Source organism: Tiliqua scincoides, chromosome 1 (genome assembly GCF_035046505.1).
Source record: "Tiliqua scincoides isolate rTilSci1 chromosome 1, rTilSci1.hap2, whole genome shotgun sequence".
In the NCBI taxonomy this organism is placed as follows: domain Eukaryota; kingdom Metazoa; phylum Chordata; class Lepidosauria; order Squamata; family Scincidae; genus Tiliqua; species Tiliqua scincoides.
Genome location: NC_089821.1, coordinates 99715551 through 99740454, shown reverse-complemented (window position 1 = coordinate 99740454; position 24904 = coordinate 99715551). Strand labels below are relative to the sequence as shown.

Below are 24904 nucleotides of genomic sequence, written 5' to 3'. Positions count from 1 at the left end.
GGACGAAACACTGCCCATTTCAAAGTGTGTGGTAACGTCCCCTCCATCAAGGAAGAGTTGACCACCCTCCCTGTCCACTCAGCCAGTCCACCCCGGGCAGCTCTTATCAGCCAAGCTGGGCAAGGGTCAAGCAGGCAGGCAGATGGCCTCACACTCCAAAGGAATCTGTCCACATCCTCAGGCTGTACAAGCTGAAAAGAATTCCACAACACCGGACAAGCAGTTGCCAAGGGGACATCATCAGACATTGTCAATGTGGCATCCAAGTCGTGACGAATACAATTGATTTTATCTGCGAAATGTTGTGCAAATACGTCACAGCGGCTGACCGTGTGTTCCTCCTGGTCTACTGGAGGGGCCTGATGGAGGAGGCCCCATACCACATGGAACAGCTCTGCCGGACGGTTCTCAGCAGACGCAATGATAGCAGAGAAGAAAGATCTCTTCACTGCTACCACCGCCACGGAATAGGCTCTGTAATGAGCTCTACTCCATGTCCGATCGGATTCATCACAAGTTTTCTGCCACCGTCGCTCTAGATGTCTGCCCTGCTGCTCCATCATTCGCAGCTCCTCAGTGAACCAAGGAGACACTCCGAGTTTGCGACGTGGCAGAGGTCGCTCCCGAGCAATCTCATCCACTGTCCTGGTTGTTTCCCCATTCCAGAGGTCAACCAGGGCCACAGATGAGACACCAGTCTTGGCAGTGGGAAAATCCCCCAGAGCCCTCAGGAAACCTTCAGGATCCATTAGCCTCCAAGGGCAGAGCATAGAATGCGGTCCCCTGCCTCTGCAAAGGTAAAAAGCCGCAACAAGCCTAAACTTTACCAGAAAGTGATCTGTCCATGACAACAGAGTGATCTTAACCTCTTCTACATCCAGATCACTACCCCCGTGCCCAGCTGTAAACACCAGGTCCAGCACGTGTCCTGCAGTATGTGTTGGGGCCAAGATCTTCTGGGACAGGCCCATGGTTGTCATGGCAGCTATGAAATCCTGAGCTGCACCTGCTGCAGGGGCCTCGGCATGAACATTGAAGTCCCCCAGCACTAATAGGTGGAGGGACTCCAATGCTACCCCCGAGATCACCCCGGTCAGTTCAGGCAGGGAGACTGTTGGGCAGCAGGGCGGGCGGTACACCAACAGAATCCCAATCCTGTCCAGCCTTCTTAACACAACATGCAGGCACTCGGACCCAGCAAACTGCTGAATAGGGCACCTGGTAAGGGAGATGGGGTCACGATAGACCATTGCAACTCCCTCTCCCCGTCCCTGCAATCTTGGCTGCTGCAACACCTGGAAACCTTGTGGACAAAGTTCGGAGAGACTAACTCCTCCTGCCATGTCCAACCAGGTCTCCGTAATACATACCAGGTCGGCTTTCTCATCCAGGATTAAATCCCGGATGATGCAGGTTTTGTTATTCATTGACCTGGCATTCAAAAGCAGCAGCTTCAGATTCAGGGACTCACTGCCAAGACCACCAGGCATCCGAGAATTGGGGGAAGGACCAGAAGGAGAGATGATCTGCCTATGATGGATTCTCCTACTGTAATGGCCTTTCCAACCCCCACCACCATATCTCCCCTGGCCCGTCACTCTCTTGATAGTGGCACCCCTCCCTTCCCCTGAGCTCCCTCCTAAGAAAAAGCACGTGGCGAGGCCCACCTTCTGAGACTGGCCTGTACAGACAGAGACAACCAGCAGAGCTGCTTATAAAAAGATAAAAGCAGGCCAAGCCTAATACTAGATGTCTCACAGGCCACTCCTCTGCTGGAAAAAGACTATGCTGCCCTAAGGATTTACAGTATGTTGCTCCTCTCTCTGCCTTTAAACAGAAGGGGAGGAATAATCCGACCGCTGTTTCAGTTCTCCAGGAAGGAAGGAACCTCGGTCCTCTGGGCACGATCCCTGTGCTAAGAGCCCTTTGGCTTGCGCCAGAGGCTTTAACAGGTTACCTGCAGAGAGAAGGAGCCAATCATCAGTCTCAAGAGTCCAACACAGGTGTAAGTAATAACAAGCTCCTTCCTCCACCCTCCTGGCAGCTGGCCCCTAGCTCACTGAGCCCTGCTCAGTACAATCACAACCAGTACAAGTTGCTGTGTTTCAGTATCCTCCCTGCTCTCCTTTTCAGATTTAGATACTAAATGTTGTAGATCAAGAACACAACAATCCCTCCCAAAACAGAAAGAGAGATATATATGAGTTTTGAATAAAAATTATCCACGGTTGTTAATAATAATAATAATAATAATAATAATAATAATAATACAGGTATTTATATACCGCCTTTCTTGGTCATCAGATTTCTCCTCAGACTTTATTCAAGGCGGTTTACATAGGCAGGCTGTTCTAAATCCCCGTAGGGATTTTTAAAATTGAAGAAAGGTTCTATCTTTCAAGAACCACAACATTTCAGATGGATCTTTCTGATCTGGTATCACATTCTGGCCTCCAGTTTCCTCCCACGCAAGCTGACAAGCAGCTCCTTCATCTCTCACATGGAGGGCAGCCAAGACGCTTCCTTGCTCACACCAAAGAGCAGGTGGAATAACTTGGCTTGGCTTGTCAGCTGCTTCAAGGTCTCACCATTCACGGCACCGGTGGCCTCGAACTGGCGACCTTCGGATGTTATCTTCAGGCAAACGGAGGCTCTACCCTCTAGACCAGACCTCCTGCCCTATTAAATAGGAAGTTATTAGAAAGTGAATTTTGCTGGGCACTCTCCAATCAGAGTTAAACAAAAGTCCTATTTAGGACAACTAAGCATGTGATTAAGTGATTTCTACCCAACATTGCATATGCACAAAAGTGATCAAATGTTTACACCTGTGGGCTGGGCAGAAATGGGTTAAATCTTGCCCATTAAACTCAATGGAATTTAATTTTGGATGGATTATGCCCATAATGTGTATATTGTATTGTAGGACTTTTGTTACTCTGCCTAACATCTGATCCCCAAAATAAGCAGGAATAATGGAATGGAGTATCTTCCTGTACATACAGAGTAGATAATTATTTACACTTTATTTTCCATGCCAAAACTTCTGGACTTTTGAAACAAGGACAGATTTTGTTGTAGAATTCCCATAGGAATATATGTACTTGTTCCTGCTACATGTTGCAACGAAAGTACAGTTTTTAATGTAGTTTTGTGCATTTGATGTCAGATCCATTCCTTGGACCCCAATCTTATCATTTCCCTCCCCTGCCTATGCAGCCATTCCTCCGGACCGCATGCTACATCCTGTAGGAGGGCAGTCCTCTTACCGGGGACTCCTCTTACTGGTGGGCAAGTCTCCAGTGTCAGAATAGTCTACTTAGACCTGCACCAGTGATTTAGCTAAGTGGCTTTGGGAAGGTGGATCAAGTCCTGGATATCAGAGATGCTGCTGCCACCCACAACACCTCCTTCCAGTCCTTGTTCTGCCCTCTATTCAGCCTCATCTCTTCCTGGGTCTACCCGTCCCTACCCCATTCTGCTCCCTCCCCACCTCACTCCCACTCCCCACTCCCACACTGACTTACTGACTTACTGACACAGGGAGATGTGGAGGATCTGCTTGCAGGCCATTGTCGTTGCTCACCACTTGTAGTGGTTCCCCAACTGCTTCAGATGCTGTGTTGTGTCTGCAACATCTGTAAAGAATCTTACTCCACCGAATGCTAGTTCTAATGGTGTATGATTGGGTTGCCAATTAACATTTTTCAGGGTCCACTTTCAACAATTGATTTTAGCTATATATAGCTAGTAATATATATAATGTTATATAATATAATGTAGGACTACAAACCAGACTTTATACCTATATAAGCATAGAGCTAACTGCAGTAATGCGAACAATATTTGAGAGCAATAAAAAGCAGATATCCTAGAGCTGGTTGAAAAGATAACCCTATATATTTTCTTCTCCTATACTGTATTGGAGATGGAGGTGGGATAAGGCTGCACGAAGATATTCTTAGAGAAAAAACCATTGATCTAGCCCAGAGATGGTCAACTTATCTATGCTCAGGGGCCACTATGTTCTCCAGACAGTAATTTGGAAAATAAAAAATAAACCCAATTTCTCCCCTACCCCAATAGTCAGAATATAGTAACATAATATTTATGTAACATATTTGCATACAGGAGTAATAGGTCGACTGATGATGCCATCTCTTTTGTTTTACATACAGTCCTGCGTCATTTGGAACAACGGGGTACATATGCACGGCTGTTATTTGTGGATTATAGTTCTGCTTTTAACACCATTCTACCTAGCAGGCTGTTTTTTAAAATGACTAGTTTGGGCATCCAGCAAGACATTTGTCTGTGGATAAAGGACTTTTTGACAAATAGGCCACAGTCAGTTAGGATGGGCTCTTATCATTCTTCCACTCTGATATTAAATACAGGAGCTCCCCAAGGCCGTGTGCTGAGCCTTTCCTCCATTTCTGTATACACATGATTGTACCCCATCACATAACACCAATGAAATTAAAATTTGCAGACGATACTACAGTGGTGGGGCTTGTTAGCGGGAATGATGAGTCTGCTTATAGGAAGGAGGTACAGGAGTTGTTATTGTGGTGCAAAGAAAATAATCTCTCACTTAACATCAAAAAAACTAAAGAACTTATAATTGACATCTGGAAAAAGAGGGATGTACACACACCATTATACATAAATGGTGAGGAGGTGGAGAGGGTTGCTAGTTTCAAATTCCTAGGTATTTACATCACAGAGGACCTCTCATGGACTATTAACACCAGCATATTGATAAAAAAGGCACAAAAGCGGTTATATTTTCCGAGGAAGCTTGGGAGGTTAAATTTGTCACAGCAGCTGCTTGTGTCTTACTATCGTTGCACCACTGAGAGTGTCCTAACCTATGATATCTTGGTGTGGTACAGAAATTGCTCTGCAGGGGACAAAAAAGCTCAGCAGATAATTATTAAGATCACACAGCACATCATCAACCTTCATCTTCCAGCTTTGGAGGACATCTATATATCTCGCTGTCTGCAGAAGTCACATAGTATTCTGAGAGACCCCCTCCATCCGGCTCATAAGTTCTTTGAACTGTTGTCTTCGGGTAGACGATACAGAACTATTAGAGCATGCACCACACGATTCCTGAACGGTTTTTAATCCCACAGCCATAATTACGTTGAATAAGGTGATATAGTTGTTACCATGCTGCTGGGCATTATGGTCTGTTATACTGTTTTTATATTATGATGCATGTTGTATAGAATGTGTGGGTGAGTGTGTTGAGTATGATTGTTGGAATTGTAGTATATATTTATGCTTGTATCTCTAAGGTGCATAAATTTCGTGGTGCTGTAGCACAATGACAATCAAGTTACTGCTACTACTACTACTACTACTACTACTACTACTACTACTACTACTACTACTAATTGAGTAACTATGAATTAAGTAATTTCATACAAAACTCAGGAAGGGTACATGCAACTAAATTCTTGCAATACTTTTTCCTTCTGAATCGAACGGATCCGGATTTTTACCCAACCTTGATTAAAATTGATAGGGCAACCAACAGCCAGATAAAAGTATTCTCCTTACTGGACTTACCATTCTGTTCTACACTTTCCAGACATCAATGTTTTATCCATATAGTTTGTGTTGTTCATACCATGACTTGATGCATGTCAGACTTGGTTTCTAGCAACAATTGCTATATGTGTGTTGACCTTTTCACCTACCCTAAGTAGAAGCAGTGGCTAGGGCTTTAAACTTCCTACAATTACAACAGCAGTCAAACTGCATAGTATTATCTTAGTAGTCTGTGGCCCCAGTTCAAATGAAGTGGCGTGCCAGCGGAGCATGTGTGTCACAGGCCATCGTACTGTCACAAAAGTCTAGTAAAGTGCTTTGCAACTGCATAAAGGATAGGTGCACTGGCAGGAAGGCCAGAACCTTCCTACCAGTGCCAGCGGCCACATGGATGCCCACTGGAATAGGTAGGTCTGGCACAGGGGCGGAGGAGATGGGTGATGAAAGCAGGTTGTGGGCAGATCAGGCACAGGATTAGGGTGGACTGGCTTTGCTACCTCTCACTGTATCCTGTCCCCGTTCCCAGGCATGATCCTTCAACGTGGATCAACACAGACTTGCACCAGCAATATCGCTGGATCCAGGTTGGCCCATTGTGGCTGCTGGGGCTTACCCTGGAGCAAGGGGACAAATGTCCCATCATCTCAAGGGGACTACCAGCAGCCAAAATTCCTCTGTGGGATTCAGTGCAGCTGGAATCAGTGCTGCTGTATCGGCGCAGAGGAATTTAGTTAGGATTGGGCTGTGTATTTATATTGAAAAAGCTACAGTCACACCAATGATGTACAAACACACGTTCAGCAAATGATAATGAGACCGGCTATATTATTGAAATTTTTCTTTCACATATGACTTGCTTTTTCTGACTCCAAAATCAGTTGTGTCCCTAACTAGCTCCCTTGACAGAAGACAAAAAAGTACTTCACCCAATATATCATTGATTAATGGAACTCACTGCCACAAGATGTTGTGATGGACATAGTTTACCTGGCTTTGAAATGGGATTAGGCAAATTTGTGGGGGGTCTTTCAGTGGCTACTAGTCATGAAGGCTGTATGGAATCTCCTGGCTCTGAGGCAGTGCCCAACTAAATGCCAGATGCTGGGGCATAACAATTTCAGGAAAGGGCCATCACCTTTATGGCCTATTGGATCTTCCCAGAGACACCTGATTGGCTGTTGTGGGAAACAGAATGCTGTAATTGATGGACATTCTGTCTGATCCAGCAAAGCTCTTCTTATGTTCTGTGTACCTACCCGTAGTTACCTGCAGGTTCTGTTGAACCCTAAGAATCACGTGCATCAAATTGTTATCTTGCAAATGGCAAATGTAATGCCAGACATGATACTTAAGGTGCTTCTATTCTGGCATTTAATATTTGCAAATCTGATTTCTAACAATGTTGTTAAATCTTTTGCATAACATCCAAATGCCAGCTTCTTATTTAAAATGACTCCCGAACTTTATAAAATGTGAATAAAAACTACCAAATATTCTCTAGGTTATAATTTGCATAGCAAGCTGGCTTTGTGTTTTCATAATTGCCATTATAGTGCAGATTGACTTTACCTTATAATAAGCTACTTTTTGTCATAAGAACTGTAAAACCTAATTAACATTCATATTGAACTATTTAGCTGCTGTCAAATCCATCTTTTGTTTTTATCTTCTTCAGCAATCTCCAAGTCTTCTGTGCTTAGGTAGAGAACTATGTAGGACAGGGGTGTCCAAACTTTTTAACAAGAGGGCCACATCATCTCTCTGACACTGTGTCGAGGGCCGGGGGGGGGGAGAATTAATTTACATTTCAAATTTGAATAAATTTACATAAATGAATATATTAGAGATGGAACTTATATGAATGAATTAAGGTCTTGCAATAGTTCAATGCCTATAAAAGGCCTTGCACAAAGCAAGGCCAGCCTTTCCTTTGTTGCTGCTGCTACATCACATATGTGAAACATCAAGCTGTGGAGGGAGCCATCGTCCCACAGCTCACGTGAGAGGTTGAACAGTCGGCTGTCACGCTGAGAACAGTTGCATTAGGCCAGTGCGGGCTCCAGCAAGTCTCCAGAGGGCCAGAGGCTCATTGGAGACTGGGGGCTCCCTGAGGGCCAGATTGGGAGTCCTTGGGGGCCACAAGTGGGCCCAGAGCCAGGGTTTGGGCACCCCTGATGTAAGATATAAATAAAGCCTATAGATTCAAATGTTTTAAGGTCTTTTCACAATCTGGGCATCTGTTTCTGATAAAGTTTTAAAGAATCTTATATAATAGTTTTGAAAATCTTGCTATAGCATTTGGAGTCAATATTATTTAACAATGGGAAACCAGTGTCCCTTCCTTTCTATAGCTCAGGGGTGCCCAAACCCCGGCCCTGGAGCCACTTCCAGCCCTCAAGGACTCCCAGTCTGGCCTTCAGGGAGCCCCCAGTCTCCAATGAACCTCTGGCCCTCCGGAGACTTGCTGGAGCCTGCACTGGCCCTACATGACTGCTCTCAGCATGAGGGTGACTTTTCGACCTCTAGTGTGAGTGTGAGGAGTGCTTCCTCCACTCCTTGCTGTTTCACATCTGTGATGCAGCAGTGGCAGTGAAGGAAAGGCTGGCCTTGCTTTGTAAGGCCTTTTATAGGCCTTGAGCTATTGCAAGACCTTCATTCATTCATATAAGTTCCATCTCTAGTATATTCATTTATGTAAATTTATTCAAATTTGAAATGTAAATTAATCTCCCCCCCCCGGCCCTCGACACAGTGTCAGAGAGATGATGTGGCGCTCCTGCCAAAAAGTTTGGACACCCCTGCTATAGATGAAGTCAGTGGTTCAGAGGCCACTATATGAACAAGCACTGGTTATTTTTCAGTTACTAAACAAAGATGAGTTACAGAGGCAACTCTGTAAGATAGATCTATATTTTACCTTGCATTTTTTTAATTTTTAGAAGTGAGGCATGTTCTAACCATATGTTATTTTAGAATGCAACAGTAGATTTTAGAATACTTTATGCTTTCAGAATGGCTACAGCATTCTCTTGTAAGTAAAGCATTGCTGTGTTTGCATAATGGTTTCTCCCAGTGATTACAAAGTTTGTATTGTATCATGGAGATACTTTTCCTCCTTGTAAATTATGCCACCATGTTTACAGTTTGAAGCTGCAAATCACCACTCTGGTATCTTGTGTAACTCAATTTTATTTTTCCATGATTGAAGGATGTTAATGTAATTAGAGCCTCCACCCCCCATCTTAGGTGCAGTTGACTTGCACAAATTCAATTTTTCACAGTTGGCAGACTAAAACAAAGAAAAAGGGAAACACCAGTTTAAATAGTGAAGGTGATTCCACATGCTATTCCACTAAATGCATACCCCTGGGACTGAAGAATGAGCTCCTGTTCCCTCAGTTCCTGCCTGCCTCGCATAACTTTTAAAGAGACAATACATATTTTCCAGATGTCAGGGATTTTCAAGGTAATTTTGAATATACACAATTTTAACTTTACATGCTGACTCTGGAATGTAACCCTTGCATAAACCTTGCATACTTACATTAAACCATGAACAGCAAGGATAAATATCAGATTATCAGGAATCCACAAATTTTGGCTAGCCTTGGTGGCAAAGCCAAAATCTGTGTGCCAAGTCATTGTCCCTCCACTAGCTGCAATCCAAGTTCATGTTTACTCAGAAGTAAATTCCATAGCCTTGTGGCTATATCCAATTCCATAGTGTTCAATGGTATTTAGACCCAAGTAAATGTACAATGGACTGCAGAATTCATTCTTGATTTTGTGCTGCATTTCTGGGTGAAATCAAGGACAGTCTCCTGCTTCCCTCCCAGTTCCCGGTTTGAAACTGGGAAGAGGTAATGGGCAGATGGAAGTCCCTGTAGTTGTGTGGGTGAAACCTCCAGAACTGATGAAACTATCTCTGCCCTCCACCCTTCCCAAGTCCAAACTTGGGTTACTACCCAAACCTATCCCCCGCCACTCCATAGTATGCAGCAGCGCCAACAGAATATATGCTTCATACTGTGAGGGGGCAATCAGATGGCCAGAAAGAAGTAAGTAAAAACACTTTTTTAAAAACTTACCTCCTGGTAGACTGTCTAATTACCTTCTTGGACCCATGCCAGCTATTTTTGCTGGCGTATGCCCTAGGAGAGGAAGGGGGCAGGGCAGTTGGAAAACCAGGGATAGGATCCAGCATGTGCTTTTGCTGCTGAGATCCACTCCCTCCAGCTCACTGTCCCTGCCCTGAACCTCCCACTAATTCCCACCAACCCATTTCCTTGGACCAGCAGAAGGTCCAAACAGTTCTCCCATGTGTGTGGAGTCACTGTCTGTTTCCATCTGCTGCTCCTTTGCATGCAACAGCAGAGTGACATTTGTACAATTGCAAGACCGTTTACAACAGTGTATCAATAGAGTGACCATTTCAGTGATGACTGAAAAGTCATGCCTGAATCCATAGGAAGGTCATGGTAAAGCTGAGATTTTGGAATGCAGTTTCTGTCTCATAGCTCAGGCTTTTAACCATATGCTATACCAGTTTCAGCTTGTGTATCTTTTATACACTGCCTAATGTCATATGGTAAGTTGCAGTTAATGATTTATTTGTAAAATCCTGCTTTTCCACCCAACTCTACTGTGTAAGAAGTGGAGAAAATTGACTGAGAATCAAGTTTTTCTTTTGTAATTGTCCTTACCTTATCTGTAGTGATGGATAAGAATAGGCCCTCAGTTTGGCTGTACTTGTCATAAGAGGCGACTAAACAGCCACCGGGTAGGTGGGACTTGTTAGCCTGGGAAGGCAGCTCATCTGAGAGAAGGAAAACTCTGATCCCAAACCTCCACTGCCTTGTGGCTATATCTAATTATGGAAAAGGCTTCAGGAGTCAACCTTGAGACAAATTTTGGAGCCCCTGAGGCAGTTCATGGCTGTGTACAGTCACACTCTGGCAACTCCTGAAACGTCGCTGGAACCAACCTTATTGGATTCTACCTTTCCATTGAACCATTTCAGCGATGTGGAGAAGGGGGATTTGCTGCATGGGTAACAGTCTATTCTCCATACCTACTTTACCCAGGCTTCGTGCACTGGAGAGGACACTGCAACTTCTTCACCACCATTCAGAGTGTGATACCATAGTCTTCTGAGACTGAAGGATGCCAACACTTCGGTGACATTTTTTGTTTTGTGTTTCAGAAAAGGATAAAGCACAGTTGCTGAGGAAATGCAGCTTTTAAAATTATCTGTTCCAGAAACAACCTAGGATATAAAATATACTGAGCCCCAAGCCAGCCAGAACATAAAATTTAGAAATCCTGCTCAGCTGTCAGATCTTCAGTGTCTAGACCACCAAGTTTAGCTAAATGCTTTGATTCTGGGAAGTTTTGGAATAGTAAATTCTAAAAAAGTTACTAGGTTTTACTATAGCAGAATGAAGTTGCCTAGCTCAGTGTTGTGGTGCATATGAGAGAGAGAGAGAGAGAGAGAGAGAGAGAGAGAGAGAGAGAGAGAGAGAGAGAGAGCTGAAAAGCTGAAAGGAAGGTGGAAGTAATAGGCTTTATTTATGGAACTTAAGATCTTTCACTTAGGAGAGTAGCCCTCCTCCAAGGCTGTTCCACTTAGGAACTTTTCAGAGGAAAACCACTTCAAGACAACAAAGAGAGCAGATGTTAGTATCTTTTTTACATTACCTGCCAATGCACAGTCCCACTGTCTTCTTGCTTCAATTGTCTGCATCTTGAAATTTACTTTCCTTCTTGCTTCAGTCCTCTGTAATAGTTTACATTCTATAGCTTCCCATGAACTAGCTTCCCACAGCCCAATCCTATTGGGTGCTTATGGCAGTGGATTGCGTGATCCACCATTGTAAGATCCACCATTGTAATTTGCAGTGTGGCACTGCAAATGCCACACCGTCATTGCTCACTATGGAGCCACCGGCATAAATGGTCAGAGAATTCATACGCATGCCAGTGACTACCAGACACCCTGTCAGAGCAGTTAAGGTAGTGGAGGGAGTAATTTGGAGAGTGGCAGAGTGTGGGCCAAACTGAGAGTGGGAAGGGAAGGATTTTGATGTGGTAGTGCACACCAAGATCTGCCCCCCATTTCCTGACCTGGACCTGCCCCCAGGAGTTAAACCAGCAAAAGAGTTGGTGCAGGTCTGAGTAGATTCATTGGAAGCCAGGTGGCCTATGCAGAGGCTGTCTGACGCCCCCTCCGTAACATGTTGTATGCTTTCCATCAAGATACCAACATCAGTGGAAAGGAATGCTGTGTGCTAGCAGAGGATAGGATTGGCATTGAATCTTGTTGAAAGATTCAAAGTTTCAACAGATCAGTTGAATCTGCAATATAGTAAAAGTAGATCATTCTAGCAGCTAGCCTGTTCAAGGCAAAGTAACCATCTCCAAAAGGATTGGGCTCATTGGTAGCTCTGATCTCTGGTGAATTTTTTACTTTTGAAAGAAAGGTTTGTTTGGATAGCCTTCTTTGTCTGGCTGGAATAGCAGCAGAATTTCTGAGTTATAGGAGCCCATTTCATCCATCCTCAAAGAAGGAAATATTATCTGGCATGTGGAATATTTTGGGAGTTTTATGGATGAGGTGAATGACTGCAGCCATCCTGTGAGATCTTATCTTTGGGTAGAGTTCAGTCATGAGCTAATGTCTTGCTCAGAGTTGATGGCTCCTTTTCTGTTTGTTAATTGTGACATATTTAGGATTTCCTTGCTTGTTTCTTTTGCCTCTGAGTAGGAAGGAATCTTGCATTGATTTTGAATGCCAGGTAGGGCTGTCATCATCCAGCCTGGAACTTGCTATCTGTTTCTGCCAATTGTATAGATCTGTGGTTCCCAAACTGTGCCCTGTTGCAAATTGCACCTTTGCAAATTCACAAGGTCACTGCTGGATGTCCCCAGTCAACTCTTCCAGCTCTCCTGGGTACTGTCATCTGGGATTGTGTGAAATCTTGCAAGAATTGTGTGAGATCTCACACAGTTCAATATGGTGGTGACAGTCTTCCCTGCTCTCCTGGGAAGATCCTGTAGTGCCCCTGTGAGGTCACGGTTTGTGGCTCAAGAGAGCAAGGAAGAAGAGGCCACCTTGAAAGAAGGGCACTGCAACCACTGATTGTTTGGAGATCACCTTTATATACCCTTACCAGGGAGTAAATGTCATTGAACTAAATGGGCTTACTTCTGAATAGACATGCATAGGATTGGACAGTTAGTTTTCAGGAGTGCATGACAGTGAAAATGCATTCCTGGTGGGAAAACACACCCTATTTTCCCACTGATTTTTTTGTCCTGCATCCACTATACTTGTACTCTTGGTGTCCTGTTAGCTTCAGTGTACAGGAGTTCTTTATGGATTAGAATAGTCTGATTTAGTGCATTGAAGTTGGAGTTTTTGAGTTGATTGAGGAATCTGTTGGAACCAATTCCTTCATTTGGCAGCATGACTGATTTTGCCTCTTTATCCATTATTTCTCTCCATGGATCCTAACTATGCTTCTAGATTTTTCTAAAAAGACTAGCCAGTTGTCCTCATGACCTGTCTGCAAGTCAACAACCTTCCTTTTAGCTCCTTTGGATGAATTTCTCACAGTACAATTGGAATTAATCTGGCATGTGTACCCACCCACAAAGCTGTTGTACTCTGTGATGAATCACTGATTATATCCAAAAGACTTTCACTACCTTAATAGGATGATTTATAGATTGCTTACACTGGGTAAATCTCACTGAAGTCTACACTACAGAGTGTCTTATTGCTCTCTGTATGAAAACTCTGGTATTATTAAGTTTATTTGGGCAAAGTCACATAATAAGAAATGTAAGCAAGATAAAAAAAATGAATCCCTTCATGAATCCCCTAACCAAGGTGTTAAAGCTTATATCTACCAGTGATAACTTTAAATGCAAATCTATTCATAAGAAAGAAGTATGTGGAGTACCGTTCAATGGAATAGTCCCTTGAACATTGCTAAATTAAATGAGTATGTGCAAGGGTCAAATTTTATCCACATATGAACAATATGTCATTGAATCATTTCAATGGAGAGGAAGAATTCATTCTATTCTAGGAAGCATACATTTTCTTAGGTAAGCATTCATAAGAATGGAATGTATCTTATGACTAACATGTTGCAAGGAATTTAGAATCAAAGGTTGCCATTGAAATGATTTAAACACAATCTTTTGCAGGGAAACATACTTTGCTAAATAAATAATGAATGTTCTCCAGTCATTTCTTCAGAAACCCATGTTTTAAAAAGTGAATGGAAAATTTAGAGCATAATCCTATGCTTGTCTAGTCAGAAGTAAGTTTCATCATCTTCACTGGAGCTTACTCTCAAGAAACTGTGCATAGGAGTGTAGCTTAGTGTAGTGTTCTATTCCAGTCGCATCTGGGAGGTGTTCTGTGGCTTGGGGAGGCGTCTGAAAGGAACTTCTGATGAAAGACTTTTCACAGATTTAATTATCCACAGAAATCTGTATCTGTGAGAGTGGTGGTGGATACCAAGGGCCCACTGTACAGCTTTTCAATTCTATGACATTAACAGCCCAATCTGCTGACAGATTCTGCTGACAGACTTACTGTTCTGTCAGTGGGAGGCTTTCCCATCAGTACCGTGGTTGCAGTGACAACATTTGCACTGGAGCCGCCAGCACAGAAGGATGGCAACTGTGCTTGCTTCCTGGAGCACCCAACCGCTGCTGGAGGAGACGGGTTGGTATGGTGGGTGGGCTGGCATTGGGGGCAGAGAGAGGAAGGATTGAGGTGGACACGTGAGGAAAATGTTAAGATTGGGGCCACTGGGAGTTGTGTCAGGGAGAGCAGGGGATGGTTATTAGCTGCAGCATCGCTGTCAGTTTTCTATGCCCCTGCCCAGCCTTGCCACTCTCCTTGGATCCACTCGGTCTTGTGCTAGTAGTCAAAGTCCTGGCACAGATCCTTGTAGACCACTGTTACCCAAACTGTGGGTCAGGACCCACCAGTGGGTCTTGAGCCAGTTTTGGGGGAGTTGCAAAAAATTTTGAAACATTAAAAAAAATTGCAAGAACCCTTGCCTAGTTTGCAAACAAAAATTGTTAGCTGGAATGCTAACATGTGTTATGAGGTAATCTTCATACCCTCAAATTAAAATGTCACATTTTCCAATTTTCTCTAGTAATTGGTGTGCCATGGATCATGTATGTATGTATGTATGTATGTATGTATGTATGTATGTATGTATGTATGTATGTATGTATTTAAAATTCACTCAAATATTTTATTTATAGAAATATCTTTTAATTATTGCAAGTAAAAAAACAAAGTCCTGTGCTGATTGGATAGTAAGTATTTGAGAGGAAATTTCACAGCTCTACTGGAATTTTTTGTTTTCTGCAGTTATTGGAGCAACTATACATTTGACATTTTGACTGCATACGTGATATCTTCTCAACAATAAACAAATGTTTTTGTTTCTGAATTGTACTGTTCTTTGTCCTAAAACTCTCCACCTACACACCCAGTCTGCAGTTATTAATAACAACTCCTTTACTAGGCCTGTGTCTCTCCTTGCATTTTTGGCCACAAACTGGTATATATCAGAATAAGAAGTTTTTAGATTTGCCATTGTGGTTCATAGCTGTAATGTAGATTAATACTGTTTAGAATATGCATGATGTGCAAATATGCCTGCATGTGACAGCAACTGAAATATGTACAAAATATATAGGCTTACTTTTTAACAATTTCATAAAGTCAGGCATTAACTTGTAAATAAATATCTCTGCCAGGATAAAGAGACAGGACAAGATAACTTATGGGGGCCTCTATTCAAAAGAAAATTGTCAGTACATGAGAGCATGTTGTGGAGCTGTATATGGCAGGTTTTAATTGTGTCCATGGAAAAGGTCATCAGAGGTATAAAGTCACAATATGTAATCCAGGGTAAAAGAAATGTAATTCCGAAAGAAGTAACTGTCATTTTTGGTTAAACCCATTATTGTGCTGTTCCTGACATTCAGTGTTTACAATAAGATTTTGGAGATTTTCTCACACTGGAGAATATACAATTAAACATAGTTACACAGTTTTCTTGGATCAGGACACAGCTAAAAGGCCTCCATTATGCTCATATGATAGTCATTATATTTCACATAAACAGGAGTATAAATCAGTCATCTGTAAGTATTTCCTCAGCTTTCTGAGTACATGGAGAATAAACTTTTACATCTGAACTATAGAAACCAGAAATTAAGCAATTTGTAATAATTAACTGATTAATATATGTCCCAGAGTTGTGTTTGTATACTTTGATTTGTTAGCTACAGAGTTGGTAGTCAGTACTCATCCCCTATGTATCTATTGTAAAAATAATTTTTATTCCATTGCTCTATCTGCCCCACCAAGTGCAATTAAACGTCAACACATCTGTCCTTCCCTCTTATGAGTTACTCAATAATATAAAATATGATATCCCTGGAAGCCAGTATTCATGTTTTATTGAAGCCATTTTAATTAAGTTATATTTCAGCACTGTTGACAGCTGACTATTCTGTTGATATCTATTTTGTGAAGTGCTGGTTTTCTTGTTTAAAAAAAAAATTCCAGAAACAGAATATAAATCAAAAGTAGATATGAGTATGCCCAGCCTTACATCCATAAGCCACTAGCATTAGATAATGAGGAAAAAGCAGATCCTCCACAAAACCTAGAAACTTGTTTCTAGTTTTCATTAGCGTGAACAGAGCTTAATGAAGAATTTTGTGTGTACTGCTCACAGGACTGTGACCTTAAAGTTGTGTGTTATGTAATTCAGACCTTTGGAGAATTGAATTCTCATGGGCAAGTGAGTTTATCTGAAGGAGTGAAATGAGATTCAGTAGTATCTAAAAAGGATAAATGTGTACTTTACAAACCAGAGAATAATTAATTTTGTATTAATTAAACTGCATTAATACAAGATAGTGCCAAACATTGTGGACTGTTTGATCCTGGAGATCAAAAGGGAGAGCATTAATACAATGTAATTTTAGATAATTGTACATTTTTCCCAATTATATGTTAAGTAGACTAGAGCCATGTTTAATTGAATGAAAGCGTAAACAGAAAGTGATGTGCTTGAGCTATGTATACTCTTCAGTTGAAATTATATAAGATAAGATTTTAAAAAACTGCAGATGCAAATCAATATAATTGTCATAATATCTGTCTAAGTTAATAATAGAACTTTCTGCCCTGAACCATAGCTGTCACAATGAGAAATAATAATCAGTTTAGGCCGTGCTGTTAGGCTCCTGTTGTTGTGGAACAGACCACATAAATGTAGGATTGTTTCTTTCACATCATTACAAAATCTAATTTCGAACTAATCCTGTAGTTCAAACAAACATAAAATACCATTCAAGTTGACACAGACTTCGTTACTGTTATTTCTTAATGGCAAACTAAGAATACATTATTCATGCTCTGAAATAATATATATGTATATGCAAGAAAGAGTGCACGTGCAGGAGTTCTCAAAATATATCATTGTAAGCATTGCTCATTTTTTTCTGGAGATTCTTAGTAATCTTTATTATAACAGATGGACCCAAACAAACCCCATTGAAGTGAATATTACAGTTACAGATACATACACAGCGTGCTTTACAGCTGTCACAAAAGATGAAACACTATAGGGCACAGCCAGGCTGCTGCTACAAGCAGTGAGGAGCCGAAGCTGTGCACTAGTGGACCCATGAAAAGCCCCAGCACCAGTAAGTCAGTGCAAGGGAAGGGGGAGCGAGGAGGCAGAGGAGGAGTAGGGAGGAGTCTGGGGCAGGGAGGAGAATATGTCAAGGCCAGTAAGGGGGTGGTATTGGCAGCTGCAGTGCCATCGATATCCAATCCCTTCCCAGGGATATCCTATCCCTTCCCTATCCCTCTCCCTTGATCCATCTTCCACTCAGATTTGCGCCAGCAAAATCACTGCTGCAAGTCTTGGTAGACCAGGCAGTGGAGGCTTACCCCTGGGCAAGGGAACAAATGTTCCCTTACCTGGAACAGACCTCTGGGACTGCACCTCCTGCAGGATGCAGCACACGCTCAGGTGGCATAGCTGCATTGTCCAAGGGGGGCTTTAGATAGGACTGGGCTATCAGTTACATAAACTGATCATAATATGGATGCTGCAGAATTACAATCAGAGGTTCATTTCTAAAAAAAAGATGGGGTAGGGCTCTTCCATCCTTGCCACAGGATACATTCTCTCAACCTTACCTGATAATCCCTGATGAATGAGGACCGGCAGTAGTTATGTAGTGTTAATGGAATGGCTTTATGCGCTTGTTTAGAAGTGCTCTCTTCTTCTATTCCATATGTCCTGGGTCTGAAACCTGGCTTTCAACACAAAACATTGTTTTGATTTCTAGTGAAATCTGCTCAAATTAAGACCTAATAATTCCAGTTTGATTATGACACACGTCATATGAAATAAAAGTACTAGAAATTTCTGTGTTTGCTTCATAATTTAATAATCTAAAACAGCTGTATTATGAGAAAGTATAACTATAGTAATGCCTTCAATAACATGGGGAATATGTTCCAGGACAGCTGAGTGCTGTGCGAAACAGCAATATAAGAGATGTCACTGACAATAAGGTTGAAAATTAGTGCTGGTTGGCCAGAATATTCTGTTGTAATTGGATGCAGTAGCTATCAATCAACCCAGAATGAAAAATGCAGTAGTGAACAGCACTCAAAGAAGCGACATTATTGGAGGTATTGCTGTATTTACCACCTTACATCTATCTTAATGAATTCTATATTATGTGAACATTCTTTTTATTTTATTCTCTATCTCTTGCCAGGGACCTTCAAAAAGACTTAATAACACTCACTGGTAGCTACACAACACAACCCTTTTGTTCTAGAATCATTCATCCTGTGAAGATAAGAGGTTGTCATTGTTTGTCCAATAAATTGTTATTTGCAAGGTGAGAAGTGGATGCTTGTGAGGTTTGCAACTTAGGAAAAGAGATATGACTGAAGAATGAGTTACAAAGGCAGGGAAAATGTTTTGTGGTGTGTTCATGAATTGGATTAGGGCCACCATAATGATTTTCAGAATCTGCTTTTGGAGGGGGAATTATCACAATTTTAAAAAATTACTCATTTTAACCTTTGCTCCCAAAGTGTTAGAGAACAACATTACAGTAGAAGTGTTTTTTTTTTAGCTCAATCCTAAGTAGCTTTCTAGCACTGATGCAGCCTTGACAATGGAGCAGGAGCCGCATCCTGTGGTGGTACGGTTTTCTCGGAGGCCTTCTCAAGGTAAGGGAAATTTTGTTCCCTTACCTTGGGGTTGCATTGCAGCTGCCTTGGTGCTGGAAAGTTGGTTAGGACTAAGCTGTTAGCGGGGAACTCATAACTTGCTGAACTCTGCCTGCTAGCCTCTGCAGTTCTTTCTTGTGGATCCACATGCCACTATGCAGAAAATATGGAAATTATTCACTGTTGTGGCAAGATGTGTAGAATCTGTCATTCATAACAAAGCCTTCCATTGGTTCAACACGGTAGCTGAATGCCAATACTGAATGCCCAATCCTATCCAACTTTCGAGTGCTGATACAGTCATGCCAGTGGGACATGCACTGCATCCTGCAAGGGAGGGGGAGTCACAGAGGCCTCCTCAAGGTAAGGAAATGTTTGTTGCCTTACCTTGGGGCTGCATTGCGGCTGTATCAGTACTGGAAAGTTGGATTGGATTGGGCGCTAATAGATATTGGGGACAGCACTCAGCATCTTTCATTGCTTTGATATGCAGTTTACCCATGAGAATAGTGAACTGTCAAATTTTCAGTGATTTAAATCAAACTTGATATCGAGACTACTTACACGGTTTGTTCGCAGCATGTACAATACTGGTGGAAATGAGCTCTCACTTGGACTTCATTAGTTGCTCCAAGCTTCAGGCAAGCTTCTGCTGGGCTTTTACTGGGCTTCTCTATCTCTTAGGGATCTATAGATCTTCTGAAAGGCAGTATATAAATCATCTGAATATATAAATGAACTCTGAAACCACTGAGGTAGTTAAGAGATAGAAAAGTGTATCATTGTCTCTGCCCACACTGAAGTTGATGGTTACTCCAGTGCCCTATGTGATATCCACAAAGCTTCTCCTCTCTGTTCTCTAAGACCATTACACAGGCCTACAAAATTGAGGGTCAGAAAAGTTTTTCCCAAACTTTATGGTGGTTTGATATGAATTTGGGGTGCTGATTCCAAGAATGGCATCCATTTTGCCCTATTGTTACCAAAAGGGCTGTTTTGTTTAGGGGAATTTGTATACTACCCTTTTTGGAACTTCAAGACCACATGCTGGATAAACAAGATGGCGTAATGCAGAGAAATTCCTTATTTAGCTTAAGGAGGAGACTGGGAGAAAGATGACTTCTAATAAAAGATTATAATTTTATTACAAAAGCACGAAGGTAAACATAATGCACATGGAAAAATGATAAGTATATGTTTCTAGTACTTGTATCTAGTGTACCTAACTTATGGTGGTTGCATGTGAGCAGTATTTGGTGCATCCGAGGAAATCAGGAAAAGGGAAATTTGTAGGGGAGGATTTTAGGAGTCCCTGGTCTGCCGAACCCAATTGCTAACTAGAGAAGGGGAGAAATAGGTGGGAAAGAAAGAAGGGAAAGAGTTCCAGAACGCAAGATAGTTACCTGTCCTGAGGAGCAGATGGATGGGGGGGGGAAGAGTCCTGGGAGGAGGACCTTCTGCCTTGGGTGAAGAGTCAGAGAGAGAGAGCACATGGCCGGAGCCCTCTCTTAAAAGGGTTTTTGCTGCGACCGAAATGGGCTGGGTGCTGAGCTGGGGGGAAACTGCCACCCACCAGGGTGTTTGGGGTCAAGATGTCCCTTATCAGCAAGATCCAGTGTGTCTAATGGCTGGTTTCCTAGCTAGGGGAACTTACACAATAAGCAGTGATTGAGTTAACAATACAACAATAGGAGACACTTAAGCAACGATTTACTATTCCAGCCTAGAGAGGTAAAAGTTGTGTTGTAGCTTGACCAGGGATTTTTGGAAGTTTGGCCTGTGAGAAGTTTAATGTGTTTGCATAACCAGTGCTTGGATTAGGAGACACAGTGAGTGGGTTAAACAAATGATTTGCTCTTCCAGACTTGTTTACCCTTGGGAGGGGGATGTTGTCACCAGGAGCTTGACTTGACTCCTTTTGTGGCCTGTATGGGAAGTTTGGCCTCCATAATAACATAACCAGATTTAAAATCACAAAAGGAAAAAGGGGATTTTCAAGTAAGACTATCATGTCTAGTTTTGGAGATACAGTATAGCCTCATTAGTGAATGGTTCAAGCAGCTTCCTCATGAGGAAGCTGCTTGAACCATTCACTCAAGAGGCTATGCTGTGTCTCCAAAACTAGACGTGATAGGGCAAAATGGATGCCATTTTTGGAATCGGCACCCCAAATATATCCAGGAATTGGTATACCGTTTAAGGAAGAAAAATGTGTGTTGGCCTGTGTTATCAGAGGCCCTGCTATTGATGTTCCTGCTGTCAGTGATCAGGTCAGTGGTGATCACTGGACTTGGTGGTCGTGGTGGTGATATCCCAGTTCTGGGGTATCCTCTCCAAGTCTGCATGCCTAGTGCCATCTTAATTGAGTTTCAGGTGGTGTGACAATGGGGGAAACAAACACCCTGTGCATCATACGTCATATGCATTCTGAAGTTCATCTAAGGTAGGTCCAAGGGACACCATGGCAACCTGACCTGACTGGCGGCAGAACAGGGGTGAAATTGAATGGGGAAGGGGAAGGAAGTCCAAGGAGAGAAGGGTGGGGAGGCTGCGGGAAGAGTAGATCTGATAGCAATGGTGTGTGCTGGATCCTGTCTCCTCCAGTAGCAACCTCTCCACCCCTTTCTCTCCTTGGACTTGTATCATTGAAATTGCTGGCACAGGTCTGAGAAGACCCATTACAGAGGTGAAAGAGGATTTAAATAGAAATATGAATACACCACCACCCCTGGATACAGTGTGTGCCTTTTTGGTACAGCTGCACCAGTGGGTAGGGGCGGAATAGGATTGGGCCAACAGTCTCTATATCATTCAATTGCTTTTTAGTGAAACTAGCATGTAAGGCTACAATGCTACACACTTTCTTTAGAGTAAGATCTGCTGAACACAATGGAACTTCATTCTGAATAGACATGCATAGGATTGCCCTGTAAGTGTTGTTACCGTTTGAGGCAAGGTGTACAAAAGCAAAATTCAAATTAATTGAGAATCCACATCTGAAGAAGTTGAAAATTGTTCTCTTGATTAATGGAAACAGAGCTAGAATGCTGAGCTTCATATCTGCGGTTAGTATGTTTAAAAGGCTGTGACAGGGTGTGTGGCTATTAGATATTGGCATGCTTTGGGTACATAGTGAGGCACTGTGCCAAAGGGAGAGTTCCTTTCCTCCTACACTTGAGTTGCTGTTTGCCTGCCTTCCCTGCAGTGGAGCATTCTGTTGAAGCTTTAAAAAGATACTTTTAAAAACAATATAAGATAGATCTTAACAACAAGCCTGAAGTTTCCTTTGAGTTGATGGAATTTGCATCTTAATACATTTGTTAACATTTAACATTTGCATTCTTGATATATAAAGAAAACAGTGAAAGATATCATTTAGCTCAATGTATTCATGCAATTACATCAATTCAACCAATTTGTTTTCCCACTCTTTTTGTTGCTGTGGATTATGGAATAGGAAGGATTCTTATAGGAATAGTAATAGGAAAATGCCAAATAAGGGACTGGGCACATAATAGCAAGTCTTCAGGGGGAATCCCAAATTTTTTTTTTTTCTTAAGAGTTGAATCCTCAGAACACAGCTCCTGATTAGGAATACTTTCAGCCAGGGCTTTTCAAATTGGGCAGCAACTGTTACCCTGCAGATGCCTGATCTTGTCTGATCTCAGAAGCTAAGCAGGGTCAGGCCTGGTTAGTACTTGGATGGGAGACCGCCTGGGAATACCGGGTGCTGCAGGCTTCTACCATAGTCTTTCGAGACTGAAGGTTGCCAACCCATTTCCAACTGGGGCGTTGTGATGCCCCAGCCTGAGGACCCTGGCCTCTGCCTCCTTAATGGACGGAGGCAGGGAGGAGGCAGGGAGGAGGCAGCAATGCAATCCCCAGGATTGCATTGCTTAGGGGGCTGCAGGGGCTTGGCTGTACTTACCAGAGCCTCCTGCAGCCCCTGGGGGTGCGGGGAGGCCTGCACAATCATCTGCAGGGCTCCCTGAAGCTTAAGAAGTGAAAGTGCTGCTAATTGGGTAAGAGGCACTTTTTCAAGTGGGTGCTCCTTTTTTTAGCAAGGGGAGAGTAATTGGCCCACCTCACCCCAGCACTGTCTGTTCTAGTGGCTGTCTGCTGGTATTCATTTGCATCATTTTAGATTGTGAGCCCTTTTGGGACAGGGAGCCATTTAGTTATTTGATTTTTCTTTGTAAACCGCTTTGTGAACTTTTAGTTGAAAAGCGGTATATAAATACTGTTAATAATAATAATAATAAAGTGGAGTGATTGTGCTCCACTTCTGGTTTTGTGGAGGTGGAGCACGATCGCTCCACTTTCACTTTTGAAGCTTCGGGGAGCCCTGCAGATGGTCATGCAGGGCTCCCTGCACCCCTGGGAGGCTGCAGGAGGCTCTGGTAAGTACAGCCAAGCCCCTGCAGCCCCCTGAGTGATGCGATCCTGGGGATCATGTAGCTGCCTTCCCCCCGCCCCCATAAGAACTTAGAGTGGCTCAAACTCTCCCAGAGTTTGAAAACTGCTGCTTTTTAGCTGTGACCACATATCTAAGTTCAGTGTGAGGGATATAATGTACCTCTTTGTGATTCTAAAGAGTCCTAATTATGGGAGTTTAGTATTATTGAAAGTACAGTGTATTGCACTCCAGCGAACATCATATAATTTCAGCCATTATTTGAAGTTTCTCAGGTAAGAAAAGAAAGAAAAATTATTTCTATGTGTCTTTGGATGGCACAAGTAGTACTGCTGATGGCTGCTTCTAATGTTACTATTTTTGTTCATGGAAGTGCACGTGCCAGTGACTACTGTTACAAAAATAGTAATATTAAAGCTTGTACTCATGCCTTTCAAAAGCCACAAGAAGAGGGTCCTCATTCCCTGTGTCAGAGGTCATGTTCCCATGAACATTTAAGTAAGTTTAGCAAACCCTTAACACTGGCTGTCACTGATGTTAGAGGGAATGAAATTTTCCTGAGTTGTTACAATTCACACACACACACACACACACACACACACACACCATTACAAAAGCAGGGTACGTTACCATTCTTTTCATGGTGCTTCTGCCCATGAAGAAAGGCTATTAAGGGCAAGGAAGATTCCTGCAAAAAATGGAAGCCTTGTCCTAATGAGGAAAATAAAATGGAACACAAACTCTGGTAAAAGAAATTTAAAAAGACCATATGGGAGGCCAGGAAAGACTTTGAGGAGTGTATGGCCAGCAGCATTAAAGGGAATAATGTGTCAAATATGTTAGAAGCAAGAAACCTGCCAGAAAAGTGGTTGGCCTGCTAGATGGTCAGGGAGGGGAAATCATCTGTGGAACTCCATGCCACAGGATGTGGTAGTGACATCTGACCTAGATACCTTTAAAAGGGGATTGGACAGATTTATGGAGGAAAAGTACATCACAGGTTACAAACCATAATGATTATATGCAACCTCTGGGTGCTGGATTCATAGGAGTGGCAACAGGATACAGTTATCTTGTTGTCTATGTGCTGGGTCACTGTGAGGAAGCTGACTAGATTGACCTGATCCACAAGGGCTTTTTTTTTGCTTCTTATGAAGGCCCTCTTTAGGAAGCTGAGCAATCTATTTCTTGGCATGACTTCAGTGAACATGACCCTCCTCCTGAGTGCAAAAATAAACCTTGCTTTTCTGAGTGAACCCTATAGAAGTAGTTGTTGTTTGATTTTGGATTAAGGTGAACATAGATTGAATAGCTAATAGACAATGGTGTAAATCAGTGATTTTTCAACCTTTTTCGCCTCATGGCACACTGACAAAGTACTAAAATTGTCAAGGCACACCTTCAGTTTTTGGACAACTGACAAGCAACACCATGTTGTTGGTGCGGGGCTCATATTCCCCAATGGTCCTATTAACAAATGACCCTCCACCAAACTCCCGCGGCACACCTGGGAACCATTCACAGCACACCAGTGTGCCACGGCAGAGTGGTTGAAAATGGCTGGTATAGATTCTGATATTTCACTTTTCTGTTAGCAAAGTAACAGTTGCACA

The 24904-nt window shown here is 42.5% G+C and overlaps 1 protein-coding gene and 1 pseudogene across 2 annotated transcripts in view; both read left to right on the top strand.

Annotated features, from left to right (window-relative positions):
* The window catches only part of RBMS1 (RNA binding motif single stranded interacting protein 1), a 163453-nt gene that overhangs the window by 5159 nt on the left and 133390 nt on the right, over positions 1–24904 (top strand). The window lies entirely within an intron of this gene.
* Positions 22500–22616, top strand: LOC136638061 (5S ribosomal RNA; annotated as a pseudogene).